We start from the raw sequence: 8,083 nt of genomic DNA, 5'->3' as shown, positions 1-8,083 counted from the left end.
CAGTTTGAAAGATTGTTTTCTTACTGCAAATATCTCTAAAAGTGAACTGTAATGACGTCTATAAACTCGATAAACGTATGAAATAATGTAAAAACATTTGTGCAAAAGCATCTTACCAAATTATGAGAAGAGCAAACTGATAAAATATTTTCGTACGATACCAAGAAATTAAATCGTTTGCGTATTTATATTATTACGTTGTTAATAATTATTTTAAATATTGATGTATTATATAATTTATCTGCTAATATACGAGTGCAAATGTGATATTTTGAAATCTTGCTTTTCAAAGAATTAATATGCCGTTAATATTTGGTTTTCAACTGTTCAACTCTAATATATTTTAATTTTTAATACCATTACGGCCATTTAATACAATTACACATTAAACTTAATATTTAGGATATCGTTATCTTATTAATGCCCTGAAAAACAAAATTTCAAAATATCATATCTGCATTCACATTTAATAGATAAACATATAACACGTTATTATAATACGTTATTATAATACACGTAAAATACGCGAATATTAATCCATTATCGTCGTAATAAATGTACAAAATCAAGAATAATATAAATTTTGTCGAAATTATACTTTGTTAAGGTGAGATTTTAAATGGGCTCGTGCAATTCGAAGAGGATTATTTCTATACATTATAATTAAAATTAACTATTCCAATCACTTAGTTTATCTAAGGCATCGACATGTGTTTCAAATTAGGATCAATTATCAGAAAATCATTTCAACGACAAATAATTTGCACGTATGTCATATGTAATCACGCGCACATTTAGGTTGGACAAAATTCTCTCCAACACTCCAGGCTCCCGTATAACACGGTAGACCGCTAATTAAATCTTACCATAAATCCCAATGTTTCATATACAAACTTGCGCATGAGGTTGCACGCATGCGTGGCGAGACTTGCCAAAGGCTGTTTATTCATTAATAACGGTGCATCTTGTAGGCGTTCTCTCGCGAGAGAACGTTAATTCTGCAGAAATTAAGTGCTCTCGACCATCTCCTTTTTTTTTATACTCTAATGTACCGCATCAAAGTTCGCTTACACACTTCGCTTGTTTACGACTGCGTTAAACAATATTCTTGATCAAGTGCCTCAACTTTTGGATCCCTCTATATATATATCGCGCGCCTTATCGGGTGAACTTTTCAACGTTATAATCTAATAGAAAATTCCGCGGCAGAATTATTATTATAGCTCGGTATCGCGTGGAGTATTACTTTTGCAATCCAATTTTTGTACTCGATGGATTTTAATACCCTTGAAAAATTGCAAGGGCCCTCTACGCTGTTTACGTATGCGCGTTTGCCTAGTAAAATCTTGGCGAGCGCACGATGACCTTTTGACAACCGCGGCATGGCATACTTGGTATCGAGTGCGTCTCGCCTGAACGACGTAACGGTACATATATGAACCCGTATCCCCGGCACGTAGCCGCCGTAGATGTCGATTTCGTAGCACGTGTAGAAGAAATAGACGTTGGAGAAATCAGAGGGTTGTCGCGTCATCCGGAGCAAGTTTTCGGCTCGAAATCGAAGGGACGCTCATCGTCGCGTTACGGTCGGGTGGAATCGTCTTTGTTGGATACGATACTTTGAGACCCGTCTCCTCTTTCCTCTGTTATTCCAGTCACTCCGCGCACTACGAAATTGTATTATCTCGACAAACAGTGACAAGACGCTTGGCGAGAGTTACAACGTAGTGATGAAGCCGTAGAAAATTTCATAACTCGGAGCTATGAGATAAGAGGTCGCCAGCTAACGCTGTTTTTCTTCGTGTTGTTTATGCTGTCTTATTTTTATCAGCGACTATCTGCCGGAAAATCATCGCTATCCGTCGTACAATTTCCATTTTTATCTTGACGCGGGGGGGGGTGGCAAGCGCGCGACGAGGTACGCGCCTCAGGTGTATACTTCCTATGACCCTATTTTTCTTCCCCAGTGTTTTTAACGCGGTGTACTTAACGGCTGATTAAGGCCTCTGTATTCGTGTTCTCCGAGCACACGACGATTAAACCGTACGATCTAAAAATATATCTACATAATCCGCGATATATATCAAGATGATTATCCCCAATCAAATAGAAACGAGAGAAAAGAATGGAAATTGCGATGTCTTTCATAGCGATGACGCAACGATAATTGCTTGAGATATATTTCCCTCGGAAGCTCCCATATCATTAAAATTTAAGCGGTTTCCCGGCTTACGAGCTCGACGAGGTTAATGACGTCGCGCGTCTAATCGCTTTGACGAAGCCTAAGTTTTAAATGAACGTAAATGGAGAGGGGGAGAAAGAGAGACGAGGTTAAAAGGCAAAGTTCATCTCTAGACCAAGACGTGTCATCGATCGTGCGTTTCCTCGTACGCGAACGGAGGACGAAAGAGTACCGAGAGTTGTTCTTCTCCAAGATGGCCTCTTCAGCCTCTCGCTGCGGTAAGGAAACTCGTCCATCTCTCGTCTCTCCGGCTGCGGCTGCTGCCGAGTCACGCCACCCATCAGCGATTCAAAGGCCCCGAGGGCTAGCAGATGGTCGCCAGTGGCTTAGCCCGAGCATCGGCTCGAGAAACTACCTAGCGTTTCCTGCGGGCCCCATCGAGACGTGGCAACGTCGAGCATCGAGCGGGCCTCAGACCCGCCGGGCACGTACGAACTTCCCTTTCCCGCGAATCCCACCTCTACAAGCGAGGTGATCTCCGTTTTCCTCCCGTCTCCCCGATCTCCTCACTGACCCGCTGTTGAAGAAACGCGTGGCAACATCGCGCTATGCCTGCAACCGGGGGCCCGTTGCGGCTACCTCGCCGACGTTATGTCCGGGAACCCAGGGCCGGCTGTTCCCATTGCGATCCCCAACCCCGTCCCTATATATGACGCTTTACGAGTGGCGCCTGTTGACACGAGATTGTCGTTAGCCTTGAGAGCACCTTTTACCGTTTAATGATTCGCGACTCGCTCGATGGAGAGTATGTGCAGCAGACGAAGCACTTGAACAAGTAACATGTGGGAACTTTTGAATGTCGAGAATCGGGTGGATTCAATTATGTGAATTAAATTACGTCGAGCTTGTCCGCGGAAAAGGGAACCGGCGAAAATACTCGACCCTTCAAGGTTCGATTAACCATTTACTCCAAAAACTTACTCCAAATATGAGGATCATTGTTGATCTCATCAATGTTCTTATAGCGCTTTGAGCACTTTCGCTTCATGTATTTATAATAAAATATATTGAAGCAAATTATTTTGCAAATTTATTATTCCAGCTCTTATTTAGAAGAACCTAAGAAAACATGAATTTTTTCAGATTTTTTCAACATTTTTACTCCTTGAAAAACACATCGGACTAAAATGACCCTCTTGTGAAGGTGCCAAAAATAGCAATACGAGTTAATTAAGCGCCTTTAATCCTGATTATGACTTTTACCAATCAAGATACCAATTTGGCAAGCGATCATGTGACTGCAGAGACAAATGGGGACTCTCGTTTTGTATATTGCAATCTGCGAACGTGGCCGGGAAAGATCCAACGCCGTTCCTGGCGAGGCGTCAAGAACCGGCTAGCCTCTCTGACGCTAGCCTGGCATTGTCTTGACCTCAGGCGAGAGGAAGGCCGGGTGAGCAGTAGGGCCCCCCCTTTACGTCTTATGCGTATACCCCTATTTACTACAAAGGCGATCCCTTTTTTTTTTACCTGAGAGAATCACGCGTACTACCATTTCCCTTTAAACTTTACGCCGCAGCACGTGATCATTAAATAACGTCGGCCCCGAATAGTTTTGTACGGATGACCGCTTGTTGCGACAGCGATACCTTGACATCTTCTCTTCCACGGGATCGGAATTGCTTTTCTCTTGAAGAAAGAACGCCGCGACTCCCTTTGTTGTAAATTAGTTTAGCGAGAGATTTCGAAATCTGGACGAATACGAATGTAATACGTTTTGCGTTACAAAGCGGCTATTAAGAACCGCATTTGAGGTTTCCTAGCGGTAGAAGGCAAATCTCGTAAACTAGACGCGTTTACCGCAAGATACTAGCCTCGAGGCAATCGAAGAAGATCCGATTTAACAACAGACGAGACAAATATAAGCAACATCCAGATACATTGATTTCTAAGATGTCCCTTTACGGTTTTCGAAAAAGGGAGACGTTTTCTCTCCGATTTGATCAAATGGCAAATAATAATCTTGTTGAAGAAAAAAATTATCTTTCAAGTTTTCAATATTTTACAGCGAGAGACTTTTCCCTCGCGACGCATTTATCTCTGCTTCGATCGTAAATATGATTTCTTGGTAAATATGGAATTCGGGTTTTCCACGTGTGTACAAAGCGGTAGCGAAATGATTGAAAATCGAGGAGAAGAGGACAGTGCAAGGTATGTAAAAAACGTGAAAAATACGACGAAATTGAATTCCGTTTCGACATGTAATTAATACTCCATCGGCGGTGTCGATCAGTTTGCGAAACTTGCTCCGATTTTCCGCGAAAAACACCAAGTGGGTTAATGCGATGTATTATATCGCATCATCGCACCCTCATCGGATAATTCTTGACTCTCTAGCCATACATCTTCATTAAAGCCAAGTTATATTCTCAAAGTCTAAAAGGGGGGTAAACTCGCACGTTCTCTTATATCATGGCGTCGTAAATCACATTCCGAAATTCGTCCGGGAAATGCGATTTCTCTCTTCTTGACGTTCGATGTGCCTGATTTATCCATTAACGCTTTCGCGCGTTCGGCTTTCCTTTAATTATTTCATCTATTATCACTGAAACTTGCTTGTTTACGGAAGATAAATCCGCAGATATATCTGCGCACATAATTGATCACTTTCGCCAATATCGCGAGAAATTTTAATGCACGAAGAAATGAGAATGTGACGCAATTAACGAAATACCTCCGTCCAATTATTTATCACAATCGCGCAATTAAATTCGCGAGTTTCGTGCGTGTAAGGAGCTGTTCTTAGCGAGTGAAATGAAATATACCTCGATATCGCCTCGACAGTTTGACACTTTAGACTTATGGACCTTATTCAATGATCCGGCTTATTTCCTGGTGGATTCCGTTCTCGCGAAACTCGAGATAATTTTCCGTCCGTTTCATAATCGTCATATTTTCGCGAGTTATTTCGTAGCGTGCAATATTTTATCTCGTTGATTTTATCATCCCCGCTGTTAACTGGAGTGAAATATTTCGATTCCGCTTCGACGACCTGACACTTTGGACTCATTTTACTCCATGATCCAGCTTATTTCTTAGAGGATTTCACTTTCGCGAACTTGGAGCAATTTTCGCGCATCTTAGCGACTCGTTTTGTTATATAAAAGATTATATACGATAACGCGAAAGCCATTATATTTCAAGAGCTTACGAGACACGAGCGGTCATTATTTTCACGTAATGAACTCGTCTTTAGAGACTTACGCTCGTATATAATTAGGAAACGTACTGTACATCGTATCTGCGTCTCCCGCTGATGTGTTCATGTAATGGTAGATACGCAATCTACCACGAGATATATATACGTTTAGGCATTTTACTCTCTAGCGCAAAGCCATGGACGCAAGTGGGTTAACATGTTGTAGTTTATAAACCGAGACTTTCACTAATCCGGCCGCTGCCGCTCGATTCCAGCGATCGTTATGCTCCTCGTCATTTCCGTTGGACTCGGGCTAGGGTCTCGGTTGTGGATACGAACGAGCGTAATATTTCCACAAAGCGCATACGCCGCGCATTCCACACACGAGCTCGTAGCCGTCGTGGAACGAAAGCTCGGAAACTAACAAGGAGTTCTTTCATTCCGGTCTTTCCAGCGACCGCGGCAGGCTCCGCCGCACAAAAAATGCATCACCCTCAAGTAAGAGGAGGAGGAGCGGTGGGGGAGGTTGAGAGCGTGACGCGACGAGGAAACGAGAGCAGCGAGGAAGGTAAAAGAGAGAGGCCTGGAAAGAGAGAGAGCGAGAGAGATGACGTGGAGGAGAGATAGGTATGCAGATAAGGGGGAAGAAGGACGCCGTCCTCATGTGTCGCAAAACTATAAAACTTTAATATTACGAGAGAGAGAGAGCTACGCTCGGAGCATCGCGCAGAGAAGAGAGAGAGAGAGGCCGACGTCGGCTGCGCATTATCGTCACTTTGTCGGGAAGAGTGCGTCAAACTGCTTATCTCCCTTCGCGCGAAAGCGGAGTCTGTACGCTTCTAGATCCGCGCTTCCATCGAAGAGACGGCGACTGCGAGGAGAGGCGAAAGGCCGCGAGAGAAGCGGTTACAAAGAGAAACACTAGACGAGCTCTCCGGGTCCACCCTCGCCCCTCGGGTGGGAAGGAATAAGGACAGTCGAAAAAAGCCAAGAGAGAGAGAGAGAGAGAGATATGCAAAGGATGCTGAGACGAGAGGCGCGAGGGAGAGAAAGGGACGCGAAATGACGCGGGAGGGAAGGAGGGAAAGAGGGACGGAGAGAGACGAGGAAAGCGATGGCAGGCTGCCCACGAGGTGGTGCGGAAGAGGGGGACGAGGAAAGGTCTTGGGTTCAACGTTTCCTAAGAGACGTTGGCGGCTAAATTTAACCGTGCCTCGCGTCATAGTGGCGCGCGATCCGCCTGTTTCGTTCAAGGCCGCGAAAATCGCCTCTCGATTTGAATCATAAACGCTGAATATTTCATCGAGGAGCGACGGACGATCGTTCATTCACTGGCGATCGAACGGGACGATTGACAGTGCGTCTCTCTAGCGACGCTGCATCTCGTAACCGCGACCAAAGTGACGGAATGTGTCGATTCTTGACGGGATACTCGAGAATTTTATACCGCGATCTCTTGCTTTTCGGCAAATTTCAATCGATGAAAGTCGCGCTTAATCGGTTGCGATTCTCGTGCACTTTTAAAGACACCGGTATCGCGAAATCCTATGCATCTAGTTTAGCGTAAGCCTCGACGCGATACATCGATAGTCTAGTGTAATCCTTACGGATCGGGGGAGGGGAAATAATTTACGTTAATCCATTGTAACGATAGAGAGAGAGAGAGAGGGAGGGAGGGAGGGAGAGAGAAAGACGCCCTGTATCTCGTATCGACGATCCACGATGCACTAGATAGACCGAGTACACGAGGGGGGAGGAGGGCGATCGGGGGAAATTAGAAACCCGGCGTGCTCTCTATCTCTCTCTCTCTCTCTTTCTCCCGGGTCTCTCCCTATAATTGGATCTAGAGTCGTCGAAACGTGACACGCTAATCGGCCAAGTCGCTTCGCCGGATAGAAGTCAAAGAGTCTGCCCACGAGCGATAAGCCCAACTCCTTCCCCGGCCCCGATAACGACTTTATGCCCGTGTTCTACTTACTTCGTTCGTGCTCTCTACTCGCGTGCTCGTCCGTCCCCTCGTAAAACGAGGAGAGAGCCCCGGGTACCCATCGGGGGAGGGAGTTGCCGGTTGCGGCGACTAACTTTCGACGCGACGTCGTTTCCCTCCTGCACTTTTACATTATCGTCGCTCATCTTTCTCGCGCCCGAACTTTAATCTCATCGCTTTACTTTGATAAATCGCGTGACAAGCCTGTCCTTTTACGGGCTGACGGCGAATTGACAGCGCACCCTTTTTCGGCCAGAGGACGTCCTCCCGCGAGAGGTTTTTCATTATTTGCGGGTCGTCTCGAGCTCTTCTCGCGCGTAAATCCTCGCGTCGGGAGTCACGTGTGCTTGTGACGTTGTATGAATACGTAATGATATACGTGTGAGACTCGTCGAGATTAAGTCGAGATTAAGTCGAGGTTTTTTCTCGAGCGAACTTTTACAAAGTTTAATTCGCGCCTAAAATATTATTCCCCGGGATAAGGATTATCGCGCTTATCGCTCTTGAAACTTATTTCGAGAGAATGCCGTAATTAATCTTTATTACTGTATTAAATATTTCCGTGGTTAATTCAGCAAGGAAATGTAATAGCGGGAAGTTTCATCGACGTTGAGGTTCGAAAATATGAGAGAAATCCCATAATAAATGAAGCTGAAGAGATTCGCTTTTCGACAGCGATGTTCCGCGCCTTCAGCGCGATTCCTTCGATGGATAT

The sequence above is a fragment of the Camponotus vicinus genome, unplaced genomic scaffold, assembly GCF_025532165.1.
Source record: "Camponotus vicinus isolate PSW18456_S1 unplaced genomic scaffold, iyCamVici1.0 SCAF_13, whole genome shotgun sequence".
In the NCBI taxonomy this organism is placed as follows: domain Eukaryota; kingdom Metazoa; phylum Arthropoda; class Insecta; order Hymenoptera; family Formicidae; genus Camponotus; species Camponotus vicinus.
The sequence above is the reverse complement of the archived record's forward strand: the minus strand, read 5'-3'. Positions refer to the sequence as shown.